General features: G+C 45.8%; 1 protein-coding gene across 41 annotated transcripts in view; it reads left to right on the top strand.

Annotated features, from left to right (window-relative positions):
- The window catches only part of LOC105020620 (protein tyrosine phosphatase receptor type D), a 464,512-nt gene that overhangs the window by 289,151 nt on the left and 147,459 nt on the right, over window positions 1-27,902 (top strand). Inside the window, exon 1 of one of the 41 annotated variants that reach the window (XM_020043388.3) lies at window positions 715-1,111. The exons of the other annotated variants lie outside the window; for them this stretch is intronic. The gene's annotated coding sequence lies outside the window, so the exon portion shown is untranslated. Of the gene's footprint in view, window positions 1-714; window positions 1,112-27,902 lie in introns of those variants that run through there. 41 annotated transcript variants of the gene reach the window in all.

Below are 27,902 nucleotides of genomic sequence, written 5' to 3'. Positions count from 1 at the left end.
CAGGGCCCTGTATACACTTGACTTTGTTATGGCTCGGTGTACTGCAAAAATGCAATCCATAAAGACATGATATGGCAAAAAAAAAAAAGTGCATTCCATAATATTGGTTTATAAAAAATGTATATGATACAATAGCAGTGTCATCAATTATGACTGTGTAGACTTCACTGTTGCCTGGACGTTTAGCAGTGACAATTTGCATGAGAAGACCCAGTCGTGGTTGTAATGTGATAATAGCCTAAGTGTTGTGTGAGGAATAAATACTTAACTCATTTTGTTTTTAATAGAACCGTTGATAATATTGCAGCAATGCTTCAGGTTGTCATTCACATTGGACCCTATTTTTATCCTTCCTTTTGGACTTTGGACTTGGACTTTGAATTTTTTTTTCTTCCTTCAAATCTTTTATCTTGTTAGTGGATACCCAAATACAGCTAAAGCCACTAATAAAATGAATGGCCAAATTTAATTTTCATTCTCTCTCTCTCTCTCTCAAATGCAAGCACGCACACACTTCTTCATTCACCGTCTGTAAACAATGATTTTCCGACTATTTAAACACGCTGGACCAATGTTTCCCTTGCGAGTTAGGCTACAAACAACCCCAACATTCCTTTGTTTTACTGAAGGTTAGAAAGTTGATCTCTGGGAGTTAGTTGATTCTGGTGACGTCACCTTTCCATCCCCTCTCCGCTTCTGTGCGGAGTCGGGCAGTCTGTGTATGAGTGTCGGCAAGAGAGAACGCTTCCCTGCCGCACCGCACACAGAACTGCACAGCCTCGGCACAGTGAATAATGAAGACATAACGCGCACAACAACGGAAAATATAGCACATGTTTTCATTCGTCGCTGGACATTCCGGTCTCTTCGCTCACTGTCGTGATTTCACTCCAGCCTTTGAGCAACATTCATTCGAGAATCAAGAGAAAAGAAAACTCAAGGAAAAGAGTCGAAATTAGATCGGGCAGAACTGGAAAATAAGCAAATAGATGTAGACGGATTATTTCTCACATAGGCTACTGCTGTCATTCTGGATGTAACTCGCAACTATTTCTATCAAATAAAGCTGGAGAGATCGAGTTTAACGACTGAATGCAAATATGATGTTAAGGTAAGAGTCTATGGAAATGTCCATTCAAATGTACCTATTTGTCAATGCTTGACTTTTCACGCCGTGTGGGCGGATGAAGTCGTCACCGCAACTCTCTAGTCTTTCATATACCATATACTTTTACCCGGTGATGATATTGAATCGATTTGTTGTCTTTGTTTATTGTGAAATATAAGGGAGCACCAAACTATGTGCGTGCTTCGACTATTTAAATATTCTTTTTTTTTTTTATTTGTGTAACAACGAATAAAGAAGAAAATATTAGCCCATGTAGTTTGAGATTAAATATATTCCTAATAAATGTGACTAATTTCCCATTAAATTAAATTATCCAGCGTACATGCGTATTTACGACAGGATACAAATAGTAATTTGAATTATTTTGTGTATGACTATTAACAAGGTAATGTAAATTATTCGTAATTGGGGTATGGTAAAAACTTCTGCTGTCTAATGTTCGGCTAAAACAGAATAATAAAAGCTTATTGTAGGCTACAATGATATTCATTTTTGATGGAAGATTAAATTCATAAAATATTCATAGTCATTGTATTTGCTTCTCGTAAAACCCGATTTAATGATGAAGCTGGTGCTCTTTAACTACTATTAAGCTGTAGTCATGATGTCAGTTTAATTGGAAAAACAACGTTTTTCGAAGTTATGTGAAGTCGAGTCTACTGTCATCATAAAGCCGCATTCCTCCCGCTAGCAATATAGGCACGGCTTATCTACATGCTGTTGCCTATTTTTGGAATACATTTTTGGTTCCCAACGGTCCAAACTGAAGTCTCAGGAGAGCGAACGAACTGTTTCCCACAGCCACTGAAAGGGAAAACAAATGTTGGAGTAAATCAGGTGGAAGTTAACCTTTTTTCTTTCACAGATTTCCCAATAGAACTGCGCACAAAACACCTGTGCTTACTGAGCGAGTTTAGCCACTAGGGGCCTTCATAGTCTATTCTACTATATAGTGAGACAGCAATGCAGATCAGTGAGTGAGGTTTTAGTGATGCCACAAGAACAGAGGCTATTCCCCTCCCATGTGCCATACCAGTGCCCTCAAGAGCTTATAACGCTCATCTGCTGTTTTCTTAAAAGCATGTGACCCCCTTTTTCACCACATTTCATGTAATGATACACAAAATAATGTTGTGTAAACTGCTTGTTTGTTTATGCATTTAAAAAATATATATTTTTCTGAGTTGGGACATTTTCTAGGGCATTGTGTTGCATACCTGAAGCACAGTATGCTGCATGTGAATGGTTTAGTGTTAGGTTAACCCACAGCTGCATCGTGCAGTTTCTCTGTATTAGGTTGTATTGCTTTTGTAGCTCTGGGTGAAATGAAAAGCCAATAGAAGACATTGGAGTAGTGAAGGGTGGAAAATGGCTTGTAAGTGCTTTGTAATTGTGTGTGAGCTTGTGCGTGCCTGCACCTCGTATTTGTCTGCGTAAGTGATGGTCTTTTGCGAGTGTTTGGTTGAGCAGTCCAGTTTGTAGACAGTAAGCACTTCTAAAATGCTCAGCCACGCACCAACACCAAAGTCTTATATGTTTGACACTTTCCAGCTCCGACAATTAGCACTCACCCAATTTTGACATACTGCAATTAACGCCCGTCGCTCCTCGTTCGATTTCCAATTCCGCCGCTGCGACAGCTGCTCTCAAAAGAGGAGACCAAATGAATATGCATGGCAGAGCCTAGTCGATTTTAAGTGGTTCAACCCAAAGAGATGAGAGATGAGTTTTACTGTGAAAAGCAATGTTGAATGAACATATTGTCCTCGGATGTGTGTCCTAGTGAAATCTTTGGAAGGAATGGACATATTTTTTTGGACGAGTCCTTTTGCCGTGCGTGGCAGAAAACCAAGTTCAACAGGACCTTATTGTTTCTGGCAAATCGTCAGGGGGTCCATTGTGTTTCATGCCTGGACTCAACGGTGTCGTGGTAAAAACCCACTCAACATGAATCGAACTGGCTGCCAACGGGTTAATAGATTCCCTGGAAGGTGAGCCGAGCTATGATAATGCCGTGCTGAGATGGCGTTAACGTAACAACCAGTCAGTGAGACCAACCCAAGTACCCTCTCAAAGAAGTGGGCGCTCGTTGTACAATTTTTCCCACCACATCCAAGTGGCTGTGACTCACCGGCCTATTTCAGACAGGGGAAAAACAAAAAAAAAAAAACACCTATGTTTCCAGAGTGTGTGTTCGTGTGTGTCTTGCGTTGGTTGTGTGCGTGCGAGCGCTGCCCGCGGATCGCTAAGGCCTTCCTTTATGACCCGGGGAACAAGAATTCAACACTTGCATTATAAAAACGGATTCGTAAACACAGGCGTGCAATTATCGGGCGCCACCTCGTAACGGAGAGAGTGCCTGGGGGAGCCAATCAGTCTGCTAACAATCACCCCCCCCCCCCCCCCCCCCGGCTCGTGTAGCCCTGTAATCTACTAGTGTAATCTACCTTATTTGTGCTCGTGGTACCAACTACACCCTCTTCCCTCCTCATGCTGCTGTGAGAGTAGTTTTGACTGCAGAGGTCATCGGGAAAAACAATGGCGGGACTGCTGTGTGATGAGGTGTGTGTCTAATACTGTGTGTGTGTGTGCGAATGCATTTCTGTGCGCCCATTCTATGCACCCAGTTCACCAACGAGAACCTGATGGAATGTGACAAAGGAGAAACTAGTTTGATTTGGCCGAAACACTGAGCAGTCCCGCTGCATAATGAATCGATCACGCCCCCCATCCACAGCGCGGGCTTCGCTTGTTTTCCGTCCAAGTCGCCTTGCTTCTCCTCACCTTAAGTCTCTCTTACCCGACGACTGTTCGAGGGGGACTGACTTCTGTAAAGCCGCGCGCGTCCCCAGCTGGCGCCCCGTTCCCTTTGCAGCGCCCTGCTCTCGCCCCGGGCCCCAATGGGGATTCTCTTAGTGCTCCGCTGAAAAGTAGTGCGCCGCCAAGGCGATAGGGTGCCACTGGAGTTCAATTGAAATGAGTCTGCCACAGGGCAGTGGTCTCATTCATGGCTATGGAAACACTGGCGTTGTATTGATATTCAGCTTATACCATCGGGGTCGCAGGAATAACAAGCCTATTTTCACGGCCGGGCGAAATCACCTCTACTGTCCATCACCCTGTCAGGACTGAGAACGATCCATAAATATTGTCTGGCTAGGAGTGTTTGCTTAGTACAAACACCACACACACACGCACACACACACACACACAGACACCGTCTTGAACCAGGGCACGTCGACACCTTTGAGTTGTTGTATTACCAAGCAAATCTGTGTCGGCCTCTCTTATTCCTCTGTCTCCCCATTTGGTGTCGGATAGGGCAGACTTAAAACTACAGGGCCGATCACCTGATCACCCACGTGACCCCGAAGGGGAGGGGCCGCCACAACCGCCTCCCTCTGCAGCTGTTATTCAGTGACGAGTCGGGTTTCAACAGATATCACTAATGCCTGTAGCCAGTTATTAGGAGATGGGGGCCTTGGCTGGTAGACTCGGGCTTTATTAGAAAAATGACTGTTTTGAGGCGAAAATGACGGTATCTTTTTTGGCGTTTAGTAGTGTTCCTTTCTCTGTGTGTAATTTTGTGCCAGGACACAATGCGCAAAAGGGTTGATTTAAATAACGGACTGAACAGGGGAAATGAAAGGCGGAAGAAATGGAAGTCACGCCGCCGCGCACTGTGCATTCATGTCACAGCACTTTATCAAATTATTTTACAATAGCAGCCGCACAAGTGATGGAATTTCAATTAAAGTGTGACAGTTTTAAAATGTGTTTCTGGCGTGTGAGAGGGGGAGAAAGGGATTCTGGCACAGTAGACTCCGGTCTATATACTCTCTCCATTTCTCACTTTCTTACTCTCCCTCGGTCGCTCTCCTTTCTCTCTTACTCCTCAACTTACTCCTGAACTCCTCATCTCCCAGACGGGAATGACCTAGGCTGAAACACTCTGGCTCTAAGGCACTCTGCTGTGGTTTTAGCCCAGAGCAAATTAGAAATTGTCTTATGATAAACGGCGCTTTGGGAGAACTTTCAAGATGGAGTCTTGTTGTTTGATAGGCTTTTTCCAGGAACAATTACACCACCTGCTTTAACACGTGAAGGCGTGGCAACAGATAGGTGCTGGCCACTAAGAACCTTTTAGACTACCAGGGAGGGACATTAGACAGATGACAAACATGCCTTGTTTGACAGTCATTACACAGCGTTCTGGTGTTCACCGATCAACGATCTGTGATCTGACAAACACGCCAACAGAGGATTCCGCGCATAAAACAGGGGATATTCACACACAGGAACTTTACCAGGTCCGTGTCAGTGTTCAGACTATCGTCTTAATCCCCCCCCCCCCCCCCGCCCATAAATTTCATGAAATGCCTCGGTGTATAAATACTTAGGGACTTGGAGCTCCAAGTCTAACACGTGGTAAGCAAATAAACTGGGGTGGTTTGGACACATGTTATGTGCTGTAACACACACACACACACACACACACACACTCTCACACTCACTGTGTTCTACACCGAATGACATCCCACATGCTATGCGGAGAAGACACGCATGGACGCATCTAGACAACCAGCAGTGAGGGACTTGAATGGCTCTGCAACAGACATGACACGTTGGGCCCTTGCCCTTTGCTTGGCAAAACCCAGTCCCTCGTTATGAGTCCCCCATTACATAGCTTGGTAGGGTGTCAGGAATCTGCATTCCACTCACTCGCATCGCCCTGCTCATGGCACAGTTATAGCCGAGTGGCTTTGAAGAAGCCGGGCGGAACTAAAATGACTTGATATCCGGCGTAATGACCGCCATTTGGAATGGTAATGGAGAAAGGTGGGTGGAGGGGGGAGAGAGCGGTGGAGGCGGAGAGAGGTAGCGAGGTGTGTGTGTGTGTGTGTGTGTGTGTGGGGGGGGGGGGGCGGGGGGGACGGGACGGACAGGGAGAGGCAGAGATGAGAGAGACAGGGAAATGGGTAGGGGGAAATGGATTTAGAGGGGTGAAGGGAGATAAGGAAGGAGGGAGCGAGAGATGAATAGGCAGGGGAAGAAAGAATGGGGGGGACCGTGTGCGAGAGTGAGAGAGAGAGAGAGCGAGAGCGGGAGAGAGCCGCTCATTCCGTCGTTGGTTCACCGGACAAACACAACCCTGTAAGCTTTTTTTTTTTGCGTCACCTTGTGTTGCCTCGTCCTTCATCCTCCTTTCTCCTTACATCATCCTCTCTCTCCCCTCTCTCCCTCTCTCTGTCTGTCTGTGTGGCAGGCACTGATACAGACCAGGGCATCAAGGCTCCTCTCCTCTCTGTAGTTCTCCATTCATTTAGACCAAAGGAAGCTTAGCAGCTTTAAGGCGGATTACAAGATGAATTGTGCCGGGAGAGACGCTGTATATTCTCTTCAGGGGGAGGGCTGGTGTGTGGACAGGGTGGGGGCTGCCAGAGGCCAGGGTACAGTGGCATCACCTGTGTGTGTGTGTGTGTGTCCCCGTCCGAGCGTATGTGTACGCGAGTGTGTGTCATCACCTGGGAAGGCAGCTGACTCTCCTTTACAGTTGAGCTCTAATGAGCCTTGACAGTTCTGGGACTGAAGTAATGGCATTTTTTTGCTGTGTCATTATTAATCTATTATTTCTATAGATTGGTGTTGTTGGAAGGAAATATATCCCGCGGAATCCGGCAAAGGAATTTGTCCTTTGGGAAAATAAATGGAACTGGATTTTATTTGGAAGGACGTGGTAATGACATAAATACTAGCATCACTTTCTTTTGTTGCTGGTGTTCATATTTGGCGAGCATGTTGGTTCTTTGCATATTTCGCTGTTGTTTCATACAGACCTCTTCGTTCTGTTATGGTGACATCTTTGGATGATGCTTACGTTTCACTCACAATTATTCATCCTTTTCTTTTTTTTTTCTTCGGCGCAGTGACTTTTTTTTCCCTTTTTTGCATCAGATTCCTGATGACAGATGAAGGCTGCGTTCTTATCTTCAAAGTGAACCGGGGTGCTAGCTGACACTACATACGTAATCTTTTCATGTATATTTTAAGAAGTATTTCATAGAGGTTTGGCTGGTTGCATCACACAGGGTGAGATGATAATATACTGTAGACAAGGCCTTGTTTATATTTAGTCTGCTCTAAAATAAAATAAGGCTCATATGACCCGCCGGCGTATTTATAGTGTAGCAGTCCAAAATGTGTTCGGCATTGAAGGCCATTCGTGGGTTTTTTAAGCTCATGGCTTTTTTGACTCTACCGATACATGAGTTCGTGCATACCGTCTGTCTTGAGGAGAAATGTAGATGCAGTCGTGGAGCTGCATTCAAGCTTTTTAATGTGCGTACAGTGAATCGGCAATGGCAAACCAGGTTTCCTCCTGTCAGACTGGTTGGATCACGGGACGGGAAAATGAACTATCCATGAGAAGGTCTGTATAGATAGCTTATATGGCCACGGGCACATGGTACTCTAGGTCAGGTTACTGTTAAAAGTAGTCTAGGCTGGAACAAATTAAGCTGTCATAAATAGCTCAGGGACAGAATTTTGTTTATACACGCCCATTGGATGAGGTCACGATATTACTTAGAACCCAGAGTATTATTGTGCGTGGGTTGATAATCCAGACAAATTATGATAGCATGCATAATTTGGCTCGACGATAATGTTTGATGTCAGTTACAACCAGAAGCTCTGGAGCTCAGTAGCTGTAGATTTTTGTCCCCTGATGGAAATGGCGTAATCAAGGCGATGAATCAGCGGATTTCTACCGTTTGGCAAGAAAACAACTGGGCGCTCATCACTGAGCACACTCAACAGTGGTCTTGGTCCAATGCAAAGAATTGGGGTGGAAATGTTAAGCTAGCGAAACGCTTTACACAACTCACAGTAGATGCATATGGAACTTACTATGGACCCTAGAACTGTCTCCCGAAGAATTTATTTCCCACTGTCAAGTGGTATATTTTGAAGGACTATCAACAGTCTCATTGCCTATTTACCACAGTCCTTCTTGAGCAGACTCGCTTTGTAGAACTAGGTTGGTGTACGGTTCAAGGTGGCATATAGCTGGAATGCAGCTCCGTTCTGACCAATTCCTCTGTATGGTCCTTTCATTTTCATGGAGAAAGGTGGCTTAAACGACTGAACTGGACACTTGGGGGGGGGGGGGGCGTGAGAGAGGGGCTGATTTTGGCGAAGTTGCGGAGGCGAAAGATGACAGGAAACCGATCCACAACCAGTGGTTTCTCTGCCAAAACGGGCCGTCACGGCTCAGAAGCACTTGTCCCTGTATCTCTCCCGTGTTGGTCTGTGTGTGTGGGAAGTCCCCTGTACATTCAGTTCCCTGTGTACTCACATCGGCTACGCCGTGTGTTCGTGGAGGTGACCCAGATATGTGCGCGCAGGATTGGCGCTGCGAGGATGAATACAGTAATCAAGCACTGATCCCACAGGCCCTCCGGTGATCAGAATGGGGATTTAATGCGCCTCGAAGACCCAAAGGAGAGTGTGTCTGTGTCCGTGTGTGTTTCTGTCTGTGTTTGTTTGTCCAAGTCAGACAGAATGAAGAGCGCTCGTCAATCCAGTCCGCACAGAGCAACGGGGAGATGGATAGAGCGAGTCGAAAGACCAAACACACCTCCAAACACTTTGACAGTGAGTTAGACATTTCAGCGGGAACGCGTTAGTAAGGAAGTCAGCGAGATGAAGCCATTGAGACGCAGTGGTTGGAATGGAGACGGACAGGTAGACACCACAGTGGGAATGAGACGGCAATAGGAAGTAACAGGAGAAATATAGAGATGGAGAGAGACAGGAAGAGGAAGTGAGAGAGGGCAAATAGAAGGGGGCATTGGAAATCATATGGAGAAGGACAAGCATGACAGAAAGGCGTCAGGGAGCAAGAAGGAGCGACAGAAAGCTATTACCCCACAGACCTAAAAACGAATAAGTAAAATGGAGTTAAAGTCTTTGGGTGAAAAAAAAAAAGCCGACGTATATCTACTTTTAAAGTATGAATGAATGACCTCACTCGGCAAAACCAGAGACTCTCAACTTGTGAAATGGCTGACTAACTTTAGATCTCATTTTTCACCCTCAAGGGTTGACCAGTGTTGGTGTCAAGTTAGATTACTCGCCTCAGGTTTTGCGGGGAGAAAAAAAGACCAGCTGGAGAAAAAAACGGAATGTTTGAACCATTTCCCAGGTAAGCCAACACGAGTGTAAAATGGTTGGCAGTTCTGATTTATTGTGGCTGGCTGTTGCTTTGCTCTCAGGAAATAGCCTTTTTTTTTTTTTTCTTCTTCAATATTCCAAATAGATTTTCCCCCTCCCCTACTGTTGGTTCTGTATGGGTGATAACCCAGGAGGCGAAAGCAGGGAATGCCGGGCCAGTGGGCGGGTCTGCATTAGTATCACTGGCTTTTTGCGTCAAATTTAGAAAGGTTCATTTTGGTGGTCGTGAAAACATGACAACAATGCAATTCTTCCTTCCAGTTCGGGTTCCTCTGATCCCCCCCCACCCCCTGCTGTTTTTTTGGAAATGTTCCCAACCGTCCATTGTGATGATATCAGCATAGAGCGTTGAAGGAGGATGTCCTGGGCTACAGTAGCTGCTGCCTTATTGTTGGCTGCCGGGCTGCCATCCTGCGTGACATTGCGCAAGGGACCCATTCACAATTGTTCCCTTTTGACTACTGTGTCCAGCTGTAGCAGCCACCGCCACTCTAAAAGACCCAGGAGGACTAGACGTCCCGGCCAGATGCGAGCAGAAAAAAACGTTTTCTCGCAGGCCTTCCCATGTTGTGGCTGACTATGCCTAAATATAAAGCTCACCAATGCTGCATTGATCTCTTGTTCAAGTCCTGTGACTCCCCTTGGTGCTCGGGCAACCTTTTGGGTAACGAAAGGCCATGGTGTTCTTTCAGCACCAGTCAGTGAACAGATATGTGCGAGTTTGTTGAATGGAACATTAGAGAGCTGTTGGGAACCGTGACCTTTCCCTTTCCTCTCAATGGGCTCGGGGTTCTGTCATCACAGGCTTTCACCACTCGCCCCCGTCCCTCCCCCTCGTTCCCTCTCGCCCTACCCCACCGCCTCTCGATGTCTCTCCCACCTGCTTTCTGTTCCCCCCCTCCTGTCTCTGCCTTCCTCCCTCCTGCTCTACCTTGCCTCTCCATCTTTCCCCATCTCCCCTACCAGTGGAGGGGCTCTCTCCACTCTTCTTGTTCCTAACAGTTGTTCTTACCTTCCATCTGCAATGGCGGCGAGACTCCATGATGTCGTCAGTGACACAAGTGGCCGCTTCCCCTTCTGAGATGGTTCAGCTCGTTGTCTGGTTCCTCTAATTGATGCCTGCCTCGCTGTGTGTCCCAGCGGACGTCATTACCCGAAGCATCTTTAGGATTCTCACTCTTGTTTGCCATTTGAGTATGTCGGAGGCGTTTTCTTGTCATGTCTGGGCAGCAGACAGAATAAAAAGGCTTGGATGTCTCTGAGATAGACGCCAGGGTACTCTAAAGAGTTTGGGCTCTGTTTAGCCCAGTCAGTAAGTGTGGTTGTTTGCCAACCAGATGGGTGAGGAGACTAATACTGTCCCAGAGGACTGTGGTCTATCATCCCTTTAAAAAAAGGGAATTTACTGTCCCTGTTATTGCCCTTAATGGTAATAACATCAACACTCAGTTTGGTTCAACTATTTTTTACTGCAGACTAGAGTGAACCCAAATACCAGTGACCCCAGCGGTGTCTTTCTTATGCTCTTGAGTTAGCATTTCATTTCATTAACTATGGGGGAGTGAATCTTCAGCAGCTTGACGTCAAATCACAACTGCAGTGATTATCTGTTTAAATGGGTCTGCTCATTTAGGCTTGTTTGGATCCAGACGCCTGATCCATCCCCCATTCAATACAGGCCTGTTATTTTAAATGACACTCATCAGGCTGTTTTGAAATTAGCGAAGCTGTGCGCGTGCTAAAATCCAATTTAAGACTTCCAAATTGGCGCTTTATTGGCCCCCGACGTGCCACACCTCGTTGTGTATTTGCGCACTTAAAAAAAGGAAGCACTGCGTGATTTAAGATGTGCCGAAGTTAGCGGCAAGGCTGGACCTGTTGCCATGTGCTTTAATGTTAAGGACATCAACATCGATACTCGCAGAGGGTTGCGTTTGTAGCCCACTTGTCCCGCCGTGACTTAGTATTCCTTTTTAAATGGTGTGATCTGAAGCGCATTCCAGAAATAACGTCTCCTGCTGGCTAATGGATATGTCTTAAGTAGTCATGTCCAGTGCTTATCTGGAACATTGTCCTGTTACCTTTATGAATGTGAGTCATGCGTCGTTGATTGGGGCTGTTTGTGACAGAATCTCCCGAATAGGAAGTTTTCCATGCTACTGCCTCTAAACATACTGTGTTGTTCCGCTCTATTCATTACACAACTTGGACACCCACTTGACGAGCCCAGTAATGGTGTGACGTTGACATTTATCCGACCCAGTTCCAAATGGGTTCCAGAGTATCGCAAACACTGGGCCATTATGAAAAATGCCCATCAAAAACAACAACAAAAAAAGAAAGAAAGAAAAGAAATCCACGGTTTTGGCATCAACCTCATCTCCTGAGTTCAAACTGTGTCTCATAAATGGCTGTCTGTCAGAGCCCCAACATTTCGACAGCTGAAGGGGACTTGTTATGTCGCATTAACCCGGGGACTTTGGGAGGCAGCCAGCATAATGGGAAGGCTATTGTAGATGCTGCCATTGATTGTTTTGTTTTATCTTTCGGAGTTTTTCTATGCTTCCGCTTAAAGTCTTTAGCGTCAGGGGAGGGCAGTTTAAGAGGAGAAAGGAGGGAGGAGAGAGGAGTGAGTCTAGTGTCTGCTTGCAGAGAATATTGACTTCTTTCAGCCAAGGCTCCCCACTGTCTCAACAGCCACTGCTGGTGGCCTTGATTTGCATGGTGCTCTGAATGAAACCAATACCCTCACGCTAGTTTTTTTTTTTGTCTTCTGTTTTGCTTATTGCAAATGGCCGAAGTGACATGCAAGTCAATCCGTTCTAAGGCTGAATGAGATTGGTACACACTATAGCGCAGGCTATGCACACCCACACGCATATGTATAGTCCTACATGGCCCGCACACACGCACAACAAACGCATACACACACACACACACACACACACACACTCACACAAACCCAACTTATCAGATGTGACGTATAATTCCGTCTTATTCATCACTGTTCTTTTGGTACTATGGATTCCTCTGCGTCCATAGACTCCCTGCCGTGATGGAATGTGACCATTAAACGGGATCTCCCCCATCAGTACATCCAGCGCCGGGCAGGACAGCGTTGAATTGCTGGCCATTATTTTCGATTAACCGTGTTGGCACTGTGGCTTACTGCGCGCTCCTTCCCATTTTTACCCTGTCACAGGCTTGCAATATTTCCCGTGGCGTTTCATTTTTAGATTGTCCCGCAGCACGATAACAAAAAGCCTGCAAACCCGGGGACGCAAGCCACCCGCCATCTTATTAATGGCGTGTCCGCGATAACAGATTCCACGTCCTTCTCCTCGCCAGTATCTCGATCTTCAGCCACATCCCTTTCCAGGGCTTTTGGGGGCCAGCGGCGTGCGCCATGGCCCGAGCAGAGGGCTACGGTGAGGCACTTTATCACTGATATACTGGACACATTTAATTCCCGGTATTCCAGACAGGCTCGGGCAGGATTCCAGAGTGTTTGTAATAAACAGACAAATAAGTGAGCTGCACTTACAAGACATGAACTGTTGGCTTGTATTTGTTCTGCTATGTGAACGGTTTCGTTCCAGGTTCACAGCATTTTCACCAGACTAGGGAGTGCGTGGAAGTAGCCTGAACATAAAACAACAAGAAAAGAAAAAATTGAGCCAACATTTACAGACTCTCCAACGGGCACCCTGTATGTTTCCGCAGGTCTCAGTTGAGACCGGCAAGAAGAGACACGTTCATGGTGTCCAGGGTTGTAATTGTGGATAGTTCAGAAAAATTAAAAAAATCTTTATCGTTCGGTGCCAGCAATCTTCAGGGATAACAGATGCTTGAAGGAGGTGATGCAGAATGGGTGCTGTTGGAGGTGGGTGGGTTACAGACTGGTACGAGAGCAGCACTGAGCCACACTTCTACTTTCTTCAGATTAGTGGTTTGCGAGGGAGGTTTGTCTTGCTGGTATATTTGTGCTGAACTAACGGTTATCAGTTATTTACACTTCGCCAGTTTGCCGTTTGGCCTTTTCATGACTGTTCAAACAAACGGTACACTTTCCACCTCTCCAGTTAAGCTTTTAACCACGTCACCCTCGCTTGGCGTTTTCCAACACTTCTTGGAAAGCAGCCCCATTCAAAAAAGCCTGTGTTGTGTCCCTGTCAGATAACACATCAGCGCTGGTTTACCTGTCAGTCCGTCAGTGAGCCCTCTCTCTCAACACAACCCCTCTTTAGTGGACGCTGTTTTGGAATTCCTGCTGACTCAGGCGCCTCGTGCAGTTTTCGGGAAGATAGCCCCTCTCTGCTTCCCGCCGGAGGTCAGCGTTGTCGACCCCGTCCGCTGGCAGAGCTCTCAAACTGCCAGGCATGATCCAGCTCTGCCGCAGTAGAACAGCGGGTTATGACCCCAGGGTCGGGTTGGCAGTGCCAACGGGTCTGTTGGGGAACACATGCCCTGTTGACTGAGGGTGACTTGATCCGACTGGCCCCGGGCACTGGGTTTCCTTTTGGGTTTCCTTTCCGAAGTCCTTTGGTACATCGGAACATTAGTTATGATGAAACATGATCACAGAGATGGGTCACACTGTTAATATATAGCCTGGTGAGAAATCACATGACCCAAACACAACAAAACTGCATTCAACCTTTATGGTTGATACATTAGTACTGTCCTACTGCGGCCGTTATATATATATTTATTAACACACTGTATGCATGTTTGTGTGCACGTGAATTGTATACAATCGACAACAATAAATTATCAGGCCAGTGATATCCAGCTTGGCCATGTGCCACATGAAAGTGGGACATACAAACTCATGATTACAGCCTTACTCATTTGTTTTGGAAGTAAGGAAAGTTACTCGGCAAAACAAGTTTGCTGCTCTCCAATTTTTGGCACCAAAACAAATAGCTTGACAGATTGTCAATGTTTACAGAGTATCGTAAAATATGTTTTTGATTTATTTGGCTGTTTCTTTTTAAGAACTATTACTCCCATTGAAAGGATTGTGGATGGCTTGTCAGTCTCCTTTCAGATTTGAAAATAACCATTTATGTTGACTTGTGCTAGGGACTGTTTGAAGAGCAAAGACTGAAATGGATGAACAAGGTGGAAAAGGGATGATTCCCGCGTTGCCAGATTTCACTGCCCATATACACAAGAATGGCCTCACAGGTGGAAGTGGGACTTTGACATAACAGAGTGTCTAGAATCTCAGAACTGGAAAAAAAAGCCTAGCTGTAATTATGTAAAGGAAACAATAAAATGAACAAGAGCCTGTTTCTGTCAAAAAGACCAAACTGATTTAAGATTCTCCAAGTGCTTGAGGCTGTTGGCCTGCTTTCGGTCAAATATGACGCTTCCTTCAAGAGGAAACGGCCAAGTGATTGGAGATAACTTGTGACATATTGTCAGCAGCCATTTTGCACCCCCTTTCCCAGGCCCTATGGATCATCGCGGGGGAACATTGGCATGGACTTGGCACCGGTCTGACCAGCCGATCCGAGCGGTAACTGATAGCCAAGCCGGAGCGTGTCAGCGTGGCTGCTTATCATTTCTGACATCCGTCCACGCTGTCTTGCCTTCCCCCACTGCGACACTGGCCCAGGAGCACTGACCTTGGGCAGCACTCTCTCTCGATCTCACGCTCTCTTACTCCGTCCTGTCTCTCGCTTCCTCATCTCTCCCCTTTTTCTCTCCTCCTCTCCTCCTCTCCCCCCTCTCTCTCTCTTTCTCCCCACTCTTTCTTCACCCTCCTCCTCCCCTCCATCATCTATCTCTCGTCTCGCCCTCTTCTAGGCTGTGTCTGTCTGTTGCCACGTTGTTTGTGAAGGTATGCCTTTCCCTGTTAGACCTTGCACTGTGGTCAGACCGACTGATAAGCATGCCCGCTGGGGTAGTGTTTTGAACAGTGATGTAATCCATGTTGTTCTGAGGGGTACTTTTAGCCTGTTTAGATTTAGAACACTCATTGAGACAACAATTTAATTGATATAACCTTTACATCATATGTAAATACGAATTTCTATAGGACCTAGCCACAATAAATTCTCGCCCACTTCCCCAGACCCCTGACACTGCAATGCCTATAAACTCACTGTACTGTAGTCATTTGGACACTCTAATAGTTTTATTTAGATGAAGGAGGTTCGATGCCAGGTTGGCGTCAGAGATACATTTTGTTTGCGTTAACGGGTTGTCATTCCTACTCTGTAATAGTTTTATTTAGATAACGGCGATTCGATGCCAGGTTGGCGTCACAGATACATTTGGTTTTGTGTAAATGGGTGAAAATAGCAATTGTCGCCCGTCGCCTTCCAAGGTAAACTGACGCTTCCGACGGACTTAGTGCGTTTTAGTGGAATAAGAGTGATGTAGGAGGAAGTCTGGTTTTGGAGACAAACGTGTAGTTGGAAAGCATCTAAAACCGTCTTTAACCGCAAGGAAACATTTTCGCTATGACCGGCCACAGCTCTTGTTTGACGGAGGGCGCCATGTTAGTTACTGGGTACACCCCATTGTTCGTGACTCTGTAGGTCTTCCAGGTCAGAGGTCTGGTTGAAGCTCTGTGCACATGTGTTTTGCCTTATTGTACGGTGAGAGTTTTTCATTGTTATATTTTATATCTGGCAACAAGTCTCTCATCTAAATATAACTATTGTAGTGTAAAAATGGTGTTAGTCTCTCAACAGTGAATTCTTCCACAGAGAGGATGTTGCCTGATTGATTTCTTTAACATTCCAGCAGATTCCTCCCCAGAGGGGGCGCACTCTGATTGGTTTAATAAACATTCCAGTGGATTCCTTCAAAGAGGAGATGTTTCCTAAGATGTTTCCTAACTGGTTTGATATCCATTCCAGTGGATTCCTTCACAGAGAGGGTGTTCTCGGACACACATTGATACACATTCCAGTGGATTCTTGAATGATGTGCTGTGCTGGTTGGATTGAAATGCCCTTTCAAGTTAATTTCATTCAGCCGTCCTGCTCTAGTTTAAAAGCTATTGACTTCACATTGTTGTTCTGTCAGTCAGTCCCCGCTCCTGTGGTCTGAGTTGGGGTGGGGGGGGGAGTGGGGGTCAAAGAGGTCGAGATGGAACAGCTGAAATATAAAGAGCTTGTTATGCTAGTAGGTGAGAGGCAGAGAGAGGGATACAGAGAACTACCCCAGACGCAACCGAAAGTCCCCCACTGAACAGTCATTCACGACATTGGCATTAATAAATGAAAACCTCCACTCGTCCATTGCAGCTACCATCCAGGGAAGTGCGCTAGCAGCACCGCCAGTTCCCCCGACGCTGCGTCCCCCCCATCCTGCCCTATAGAGCCTCTGCATGTTTGTTTGGCCGCCTGCTTGCCTGCCCTTCGTTAAGCGTAGAGGCAGGCATGAGTTCTGCCTACCATAGGAACATCAGGGGGGTTGAGTGGGTCGGGTGGATGTTGACCGGATGGACGTGTGTGACCGTGTGTCGGTGGGGGGGCTATTATGAAGTCATCCCATACAGCCAGCAACGCCGACACTCATCACAGCTCACACACTCCTACAGCACACACCCGGCCCCCTTCTCCCTTCGCACTGATCTGTACGGAACATCGGCATGATCCGAGGCCCAGGTCAGTCGCGATGGTCACGTGGCCCGGCTGTTCGCGCCCGATGTAAGTCCCCAGCTTCACACGGCCTCTCCGCCCCTTTGGGGGAGGGGGGGGGGGCAGGAATGTGGAGCCTGGCTAGTGCGGGGGGCTTCAGGGGCTTTCGGAGGCTCATCCGGTGAGGGGTCGGCAGCTCCAGTGACGCGCCGACGCCGGTCCCCGTTGACATTGAAGAATGCCGCGGAATGCGGACGGAGACTGGTGGGCGTCATGGTCCGGCGCTCTCTTTGCCTCGCTTTTATGTTACTCGTGTAAAGATACGCGTTGAGGGGAGGAAAATACCCCCCCCCAAAAAAATACGGAATAATACGGAATTTAACGACTTTAGCCGACTTTGGGTTCGAGGGAGTCTGCCTCGGTCTGTCACCCCCCCCCCCCCCCCCCGGTGCCTTCACACCGACCAACGCGGCGCCTGCCCGGTGACTTCGAGTCTGATCACCACGCCGTGTGCCAAGCGCCTGTCAGTTGGTCGACCGGGCCCCGCCCGCACCTCCTCGTTCCGCCCCCGTTGTCACCGGCGCTTGGTGTTTCTGCCATGCGAGGCCTCATTGTGAGTACGGGCTCCATCTACACCGCTCCGCCCCGTGTAGGAAGGCCAGTGATCTGGCTGAAAGACCTCTCCTCAGTGCTACTGATTAGCCCATGCAAAGCCGCTACCGGAGCAGCCACTCAGCTCGGTTCCTCTGGCTTAGCTGTGTGTGTGTTAGTTTCTCTATCCCGATCATCTGTCTCTCTCTCTGGCTTAGCTCTCTGTGTTAGCGTCTCTCTTTCCCTTTTTTCTCGCTTACCCTCTTTAGTTTCTCTTCGCCCGCGTTCCCCTAACTTAGTCTCTTCCTTTTAATCCGTCCCTCTCTCCGTTCCACTCATCCCCCCTCCGCCAAACTCTCGCCTCTCTCCCGGTGCTATTCTTACATGTTTTTTGCTATTCTACTCACAACCAAAGAGCCCAACAGCCGCTCGCGGAGCTACATCACAAGGGCCCAGCTGTTCCGAGTCAAGGGCCGCTTCTTTTATTAGCGATCAGCAAGTCGACCCAGTGGGTTGGGGAGAGGGGGAGTGGGCGGCCGGGCGAGGAAGGGAGGGAGGACGGGGGACATGTACAAGGGCAGCGGGGGGGGGCATAGATTTCCCAGCTGTTAGCGCCCAGACGTCGTCTCCGTTTCCCTCCGTCTGGGATTAAGAAGATCCCTTTCAGTGGGGCGTACACCGCCCGTGCGGGCACGCGGAAACGTGCACACACCACCCTCCTCCGACACCGTTCTGACTCTGGCCAGACGTCCTGCCATTGGACTTGGGACTTCGTCCACAGACACTCCCCCCACGCTGCCACGCCGCTCTCAGACTGCACCCCGCGCCCCCCTCCCCCAACCCCGTCAGGGCCGTAAAAATTTCCCATGGCGCACCGCTGGAATGTGTGGTGGGATGAGGCGCTTGTCATCAGTGTGTATTGCTTTAATACGCCCACCAATCCCGCTCCGCCGGCTCCCGTCCCTCTAATTTTCCCTGCCGACTCTCAGACCCATGTCGCCTTACAGTCTGTGGGGGCCCAGTTTACTAGCGGGGCTAGTGAGCCAGAGGTCTTCGGTGATGGGGGGGGGAGGGACAAAAGACTGTGGCGTGAGGAGAAATTCCCAGGCAATATAGTGTAACCTCTACTGAGTTCTTTTGTCATTGACAATATGATTTTATTTCTAAACTAATGGACGGAGGAGCTGAGATAGATCCACTGTAACCCCTCGAAGGTTTACCACAGCCCAAATGAAAACCACCCCAAGAAGTGCCACTGAGGGGGGCAAGCACAGATCAAGCTCTCCCCTTTTGGAGGATTTCATTTGCAGTGACACGTTTTTTGAACCAGCATTACCGTGGCAATTCCCCTTAACAACACGGTTTTAAGTTGGCCCCCATAAGTTCTTTACTTTCCTTTTTTTATCCAAGACTCTGCTTTGTAAGGTGTGTATTCTACCCATAAGTGTGTACACTATAAATTGACCAAATCTGAATTATTTTGTACCTTAATTACATTGACAAACAATCACATAATGTTGCTTATTGGATTTCTTGGAGAAATTCAGACTTGTTAAAGTCTTTCAGATGAATTTCTGTATTTTCTGGCCAAAAATGTATTTATAATCCAAATCAAACTGTGGGGTGCCAGAAAAAACCTGCCTGTTGCCAATCTCTACAGTTTTGTCTATTTGCATATTCATGACAATGGGTGTCACGGTTATTAAGTTAACTCAGAGACAGTTTTGCATACTCTTAATTATGAAAGCACATAAAATGTGAAAGTCAAAGGACATTTGTAAAAATAGATCCTCTTCCCCTTGTACTTTGAGAGATTGCAGATCAAAGTACTAGGAGCGAAATGCATGTTTTAAGTGTCGAGGGTGATATTGTCTTCATGATTTGTTTGTACAGTATTGGACCATTGAATAAATGTCAACCAAATCAAATACTGTAAGTCTTAATCAATACTTTATCTGCCTTCTGCTGTGTATTGATCCATGGGTATTTTATAGACTACTCATTGATTAAAAACATGTTCGTCTTTACCTATACAAGAATAATTAAAGGGATAGTATATTCTGGAAAAACAGGACTCAATCAAGATTAACATGAAATCGAAACCTAATGAAATAAAGGAAAAGTGAGAGAACCCCTCCTGACACCAGAGAGAATGTGGGTCTGCAATTGATTGAAGTAAACAGTATAGTCAAACTAACTGTCATCAACCTTGCTCAGAACCCAAAGCAGTTGCACTGTTTGATGGTTGTGTATCTTCCAGAAAAGATAGAGAATCCAGTCCAAGAAAAGTGAGAATTTGGGACTTGGGTTGCTAACTCATTATGTCACTAAATTACAAATAAAAAGGCTTTTTTGATAGATGCCTACACTTCTAAAGCCTACCTAACACGTGGTCGTATGTGGACCAGAGAGAGGAAAAATACAGACAAACTATAAACAGAGAATGCTCCAGGTAACTAGCTCGCTAGGTTACCGGATTAGCCTCCAGTAGACATAAAGCCTCCCACTAAGAAACACACTTCACCAGTCTGGGCTTCATTAGAACGTGGCTGGGAGACCAACGCTGAGCCCTCAGCTCCAGACAAGTAATTAGACTGGGCCTCTGAATGTCATTATCCAGTAGAAAATACAACCTTTCCAGGTCACATCACTTTGTTTGCTGCAGTAAAACAAGTTTATTTCGGCATCAAGCTGCCGTTAAAGTGTCCCTAGTCCACTGGTCTGCATTTTATAGAGCACAGAGCAATTGGGGCTGAGGTATTCAATAAATGGTGGTTCTCTGTGTGTGTGTGTGTGTGTGTGTGTGTGTGTGTGTGTGTGTGTGTGTGTGTGTGTGTGTGTCTCTGTCCATGTATAGGTGTGTGTGTGTTAGTCCAGTCTCAGGTGAGGGAGTTTTCACCAACCCCACTTTGGATTATGGCCCAGACGAAGACAGTATATTGCTTATGTTATCCCTGGGAGCTAACCAGCCACCTCACATTAAAATAGATGAGTTTATACTGGCATGTATCTAATGTCATACTGGTCTCCTTTGTGCCACAATACTGAATCCTAGACATTTGACAACATTACACTGGAACACTACGTGGGGGGAGAAAAATGCCCACATATTGACCTTGCAATTTTAGTTCACCCTTTCAGTTTTCGGTGAGACATTTATGTGTCAGCAAAATGTCTGGTAAACATTGGTCAAGTTTTTTCGTCGCTCTGTAAAAAGGGCATGGTTCAGACTGTTGTGGCCTGTTGTTGAATCCTGTCCACTGTATTTTAGAATGAAGAAATGTTGCATCATGTCCACTGTATTTTGCAATGGACAAAATAGGGGTCAGGTTTGCAAGAACTGTAAAAGGTGCAAACTGCAGTCACTGGTGCACGTGTACTGCTTCAGCAAAAAAAAAAATCTGAAACCAATGTATCTTTAAAAAGCCAATTTTCTCTGTGCTACTGTAAAAGGAGTCACCGATGTTTTACTTGGTAGGTTGGTAGAATGTGAAGCTTTTTTCTTTCAGAGCACTAGCCATGTTGGTCCTGAGAAGAAGATTTAACATCATGTCATTAAAGTGTAGTCATTTGAACCTTTATTGAAAACATATACTGTCCACCATCTGATGATATGTATAACATTAACTGGTTTTCTGAGAATACCTACACATACGCATGATATGGCTGTATGTATTCATTCAAATGAGATGTGTAATTCTGTAAATCTGTAATAGTGTAGTGCAGTTGGATGACATATGCATGTTTATTATTTGCAGACTTGGCGTACCATTTTTATAGCCACCAAAATAAGGTCATTTTTGTTTTATGGACGGGCGTAGAATATTTTGTTTGGAAAAATTAGAACCATAGGCAATTACGTTGGAAGCTCTATCTCTGCAGATGATCTTCTGATCTGGTTAAAATCTTTGAGACTTGTCATCCTGGTATTGATTTCTTGTTATGTTGTCTCCTGATGAATCTAGAATCGTAAAACTATCAAATTTCTAAAGGACAGGAATGTTTTTGTTTTGTTTCAAAATTACCCCAAAACACCTGAAAGTCTGTTAATACATATCACTAATAAGTCAAAACATTTTTCAATATTTGAATAAACCAACTGTGAGCAAAGGCTAACACTATACCTCAGTCTGTATTTTAAGGAGAAATGAATCTGTTCAAGACACTTTAATTCTCCACAAAGTCGTCAAAAAGTCAATATTGTTGTTTTATACTGATATTATGATAAGTTGATAAGTAGATTATGCCTGTTGCAAACATACAGCGCTGAGGCCTAAAGGTATAATCCTCTTTACATTTTCCTAGAATCACAGTAGCTCTTCATTTGAATATACTCTAATATAGTGCACATAGCCTATGTCTGAACTAACTTTTTAGTGAAATAGTTATTATAGTCTGATTCTATATGGCGAAGCGTTTCACTACTAAACCTCTTATCTGTGACCTAATGTTGTTTAGTCTTTTCTCCATTCAAGAAAATATGGAAAAACAAACAAACAGCGGGATAGAAAAATCGTTGTTTGCTCCGAGATTCGTAGCCGTTCACAGAAAGGGACACGTGCATCGCAGAAAGTATTGCATCTCCCCTCGTGAGTGCCCTCCCCAATGTGGAATGCAAGAGAAGCACCCCCAGCACCCTGTCCGGGTTTATTTGGGAAGAAGCGGGACACACCGTCAAAAAGACACACTCCATCGAACATTTTACCTCCGGCGGCGCTTGCACCTATTTACCACATTTCCTTTCTTTTGCTCCTGACCTCCGACCTTTCGCTCCGCCGGTGTTTGCATTGGAGGGGATGTCGCCACTGGTCGATGTGTATGTCCGGGTTAACCCTGGGGACTCCGGCAGTGTTTACACAAAAGGAACTCGTTAAGACACACTGTCAAACCCTCCCCTCAGGGGCTGCTTGTGTCCATGTATGGTGGAGTGTGGGGCTGTGGGCCCTGATGTTTTATGGGAGGGACCTCATTAACCAGACAATGCCCACTCAGGGGTAGCCATTCACAGGCTAATGTAGTCAAACCCTCCATGGCAGAGAGAAGAGGCAGAGAGAAGGGGCTGAGAGATGTGAATTGAATCAGGCGTTTTTAGAGAAAGAGAGCAAAATGGGGACGGGTGGATCGTGCAGGATGGAAAGAGGGAGCAAAACTTTCCAGCAATAGCAGGAAATGTCACTTCAATTTAATACAGTGGGCTTTATTGGCTTGGGAAACACTTACACTGCCAAAGTGAGTGGACAAACACTGACAAATACGATCACAAATTCTAAGTGAACATTACAACAAGCAAACGTTTCAAAAGGCATTTCAAATGTTGCATTATTAGCTTTGTGCGTTGTCGTGAAACCTCTCCCACTCAACATACTCCAACCTATACTTACACCGTACATTGCAGAAGCAAAACAGCTTGTTTGTTCTTTCACAGCTACTCCTCAGTATTAGTTATGTGTATAAGAAGTTACGTGTGGAGCACAGACCCAGTTGAATGTTTTCAGTTTTGTATTGCGTGTTCTACAGCCAGAAAAGGAAGGCAATGTAACATCCATCAGGTATTTTTAGTAAATTAGGTTCATGCTCAACTTGCACCTTACATGACATCATCCTGAAAAAAGGCTCCGTAAAGCTCTGTTTTAACTCGGTTCTTCGTCTGCTTCAGTTTCTCTTTCATTGTCAGTATGCTGGGTTGTCAGACCTGTGCCAGTTCATGTCATAGATTCGGAATCTTGTGCATTAACCACATTTTGTATGCTTGTTATCGCACATATTCTTTGGAGTTTTACTGAAGCAATTATTAATATATTGAATTTAGTGATGTTCTGTTTAAAAGAAAGCCTGTTTGGCTAGGGTGTCTGGCCATTTTTCTTGCATCCTGTATTTATCTAATCCTAAGGTACTCAGGCCTTTTCCTGACTTTGAAAACATTCCAAATGACAACAAATCTGTTATTATATAATACATAACATTTAAAAAAAAAATTCAGATGCTGTAACATTTGCAATTACAATTTTGGGATGCTGCATAAAATGGAAATAAAAACAAAATGCAATGATGTGCAAACAATTTAATTGAAACTAGTACAGAGACAACAAATCAAATGAGAAATTGTATTGGTTTTGGAGAAATTCTTGCCCATTTCAAATGTGGGCATGTTTACCACTGTGTTGCATCATCTCTTCGTTTTACAATATTCTGTAGGCGTTTGGGAACTGAGGAGACCAATTACTGTAGTTTTGAAATTGAAATGTATTCCCATTCTTGCTTGTTATATGATTTTAGCTTCTCAACAGTTCGGGGTCTCCTTTGTTGTATTTTATGTTTCATAATGCGCCAAAGTTTTTCAATGGGTGACAATTCAAATTTGTTTTTGAACAATTTGAATTGTGGGCTGATAAGAATCCGGATGGTCCTTCCCCTCTTTAGTCCGGAGGACACTGCGTCCACGATTCCGAAAAAGTACTTCAAATCTTTATTTGCCAGACCACATTTTCCCCTTTCAAATGTGGAAAACCACATTTTTACAATGTGATTTTCTGGATTTTTGTTTAAGATTCCGTCATTCACAGTTGAAGAGTACCTATGATAAAAATGACAGACTTCTACATGCTTTGTGAGTGGGAAAACCTGCAAAATCAGCAGTGTATCAAATACTTGTTCTCCCCACCGCAAATGAGCTTGGGCCCAGAGAAGGCAGTGGTGGTCCTGGATCTTGTTCATGTCTGGTTTCTTTTTTACATGGTAGAATTCAAACCTGCGTCTGTGGATGCATCAACGCACTGTGTTCACAGACAATGGTGTTCAGAAGTGTTCCTGAGACCATGCAGTGATTTCCACTACAGAATCGTGTCAGTTTTTAATGCAGTGTCGTCTGAGGGCCCGAAGATCACGGCCATCCAATACTGGTTTTCGGCCTTGTCCCTTGAGTACAGAGATTTCTCCAGGTTCTCTGAATCTTTTAATGATATTATGTACCATGAATGATGAGATCCCCAAACTCTTTGCAATTATTTGATGAGAAACGTTATTCTTATATTGTTGCACTATTTGCCTGCTCTGTCATTCATATAGTGGTGTACCCCTCCCCATCTTTACTTCTGACAGACCCATCCTCTCTGGAATGATCTTTTAATAACCAATCATTTTACTGACCTGTTGCCAATTGACCTTATTAGTTGTGTGACATTCCACCAGGTTTAGTGTTTTAGCATTACACACGTTTTTGAAACTGGTTGCTAACATCAAATTCAAAGTGGGCATATATTCTTCAAGAAACAATAAAATGTCAAATTTTTTGACATTTTATATGTTGTCTATATACTATCTTCTTTTGAATATATGGTTTAAATTAATTGCACATGATTGCATTCTGTTTTTATTTACATTCAATGCAGCGTCCCAACTCTTTGGGAAACAGGGTTTTACTAATTATGCTCTGTAAAATAATAATGAAGTATTTGTGGTTTTAGGGTTTCTTTGAAATCCTAATTTCTTTAACATGCCAGTACTTAGTCAAATTATTTTGGTTCACACACTCCTCCCAAGGGAACTGTTATTGATATTTATTTAGTCTATTCTGTTACACATTTTGGCATCAGATCAATGTCAAGTCCAAAACACTGTAATCAGCCATATAATTTCGTTAAAGAACACGTTATCGGTGCCTTTTTTCCCGCAGTTTACACCCATACAGCCCCTTTGAACCCATTTAGAGCCCAATACATTGACCCCGCTGAGGGATTTCAGGTCAGATTGGCCCGTTGTGTTGCAGGGACACCCCTCTCCGAGGTGCTCTGTCAGTGAGACTCCCTCCCTCCTTCCCTTCTCTGCATCCACAGGCGGAAGGCTGGAAGATTAATGGCGGCGCTAACTGTGTATTCATCATCCGTGCCAGGGAGTAATGCGACACCTTTCTAATCTGAATATATTTCATTGGGCTGTTATGGCACTTGGCTGGGTATGTGTGTGTGTGTGTGTGTGTGTGTGTGCGTGTGTGTGTGTGCGTGCGTGGGTGGGGGAGGGGGGCAGTATCTACGTGTGGTCTTCCTGTGCACGTGCGTGCGTGCGCCTGCTTTCAACCCACTGTAACCCTAATAGTCCCTGGCTCACGCTATCTCCCCTTGTCGAAACTAGCCCAGTAATTAGATAAAGATGAAGTTACCCTCCCTCTCACTCCTGGGCCAAGCTCCCAAGATCATCTCCTCTGATCCTCTCATCGTCCTTATCTGAGTACCAGTCTCCCCAACCAACCACCCCCACCCCCCGCCCCCCTTCCCGCTCTTTCAGGCACTCAGCAGAAATCAAGATGGATGTCCCTGCTGTAGATGGGGGAGTGAGGCATGGGGTGAGATTCGGCTAGATCATGCGTCTGGCCCCAGTCGGAATGGCTTTGGCACGCAGAGCCTCAGCGGTCGCGCTGGACTTGACACCCATTCCCTGGAAAGGCTGAGGGGGTGTCCTCGCGCCTTAAAGTCGGTGGTGTGTCCCAATAACCTCTTCTGTGTCCCACGTCGGGTGCTCGTTCACTTCCCTGTACGGAGCTGCGAGGAAACAACTGGCCAATGAAATGTCCTACAAATAATAATAAGTCAGAATAAACACCGATCAGCCATAACATTATGACCACTGACAGGTGAAGTGAATAACACTGATAATCTCGTTATCATGGCACCTGTCAGTGGGTGGGATATATTAGGCAGCAAGTGAACATTCTGTCCTCAAAGTTGATGTGTTAGAAGCAGGAAGAATGGGCAAGCATAAGGATCTGAGCGACTTTGACAACGGCCAAATTGTGATGGCTAGACGACTGGGTCAGAACATCTCCAAAACTGCAGCCCTTGTGGGGTGTTCCCAGTCTGCAGTGGTCAGTACCTATCAAAAGTGGTCCAAGGAATGAAAAGTGGTGAACCGGTGACAGGGTCATGGGTGACCAAGGCTCATTGATGTACATGGGGAGCGAAGGCTGGCCTGTGTGGTCCGATCCAACAGATGAGCTACTGTAGCTCAAATTGCTGAAAACGGTAATGCTGGTACTGATAGAAAGGTGTCAGAACACACCGTGCAGTTTGTTGCGTATGGGCCCCAGTCACTGCCAAAAGTGCCTACAATGGGCATGTGAACATCAGAACTGGACCACGGAGCAATGGAAGAAGGTGGCCTGGTCTGATGAATCACATTTTCTTTTACATCACAGGGATAGCCGTGTGTGTGTGGCGCTTACCTGGGGAACACATGGCACCAGGATGCACTATGGGAAGGAGGCAAGCCGGCAAAGGCAGTTTGATAGGCAGTTTGATGTTCTCTCTGGGAAACCTTGGATCCTGCCATTCATGTGGATGTTACTTTGACATGTACCACCTACCTAAGAATTGTTGCAGACCATGTGCACCCATTGATGACAACGGTATTCCCTGATGGCATTGGCCTATTTCAGCTGGATAATGCGCCCTGCCACAAAGCAAAAATGGTTCAGGAATTGTTTGAGGAACACAACAATGACTTCAAGGTGTTGACTTGGCCTCCAGATTCCCCAGATCTCAATCCAATCAGTCATCTGTGGGATGTGCTGGACAAGCAGGTCTGATCCATGGAGGCCCCACCTCGCAACTTACAGGACTTAAAGGATCTGCTGCTAACGTCTTGGTGCCAGATACCACAGCACACCTTCAGAGTTCTAGTAGAGTCCATGCCTCGATGGGTCAGGGCAAAAGGGGGACCTACACAATATCAGGCAGGTGGTCATAATGTTATGGCTGATTGGCGTACATAACACCGTACACTGGCAGCAGGTTAAAAAGAGTCCTGTAAACTAGCAGCAATTTGGGTAGTATCATTGAACATTTAGATATGGCAAGTATGGCAGTAATATACATACCATTGTAAACTAGCAAGCAATTGTCCTATGATCCCATTCCTTCACAAATCCAATTTGTGTACATTGTTAGGGGGTCGAGACACGGAGTACATGTCAGGATTGAGGAGGGCGTGTCAGGATTGAGGAGGGCGTGTCAGGATTAAGGAGGGCGTGTCACCCTGGAGCCACATCCATCCAGATGAATCCAGGAACGAATGGTGTTAACTTTAAGATGATCCCTGAACGAGGCACGCCGCCGTGGTATGTTATGGATCTGTGATAATGGTGTAGGTTTTATGGAACCCATCACAATGGTCCTCCTGCGCACCAGCTGTCGCTGATGGGATTTGTGCATTTGAGGTTGCATTGCTTAAAGGAAACACTGGTTTGAGCTGAATGGAAGGTTGATATGTGCCACGAGGGACGAGGAAGTCTTTGTCCGCGATGCCATTTAAGGAGTGCAGATAGAATTAGGGTCGTAAGGTTATCACCTAAAAGT

Source organism: Esox lucius, chromosome 24, assembly GCF_011004845.1.
Source record: "Esox lucius isolate fEsoLuc1 chromosome 24, fEsoLuc1.pri, whole genome shotgun sequence".
NCBI classification, from domain to species: domain Eukaryota; kingdom Metazoa; phylum Chordata; class Actinopteri; order Esociformes; family Esocidae; genus Esox; species Esox lucius.
Note: the sequence above shows the minus strand (reverse complement) of the source record. Positions and strands in the feature narration are given on the sequence as shown.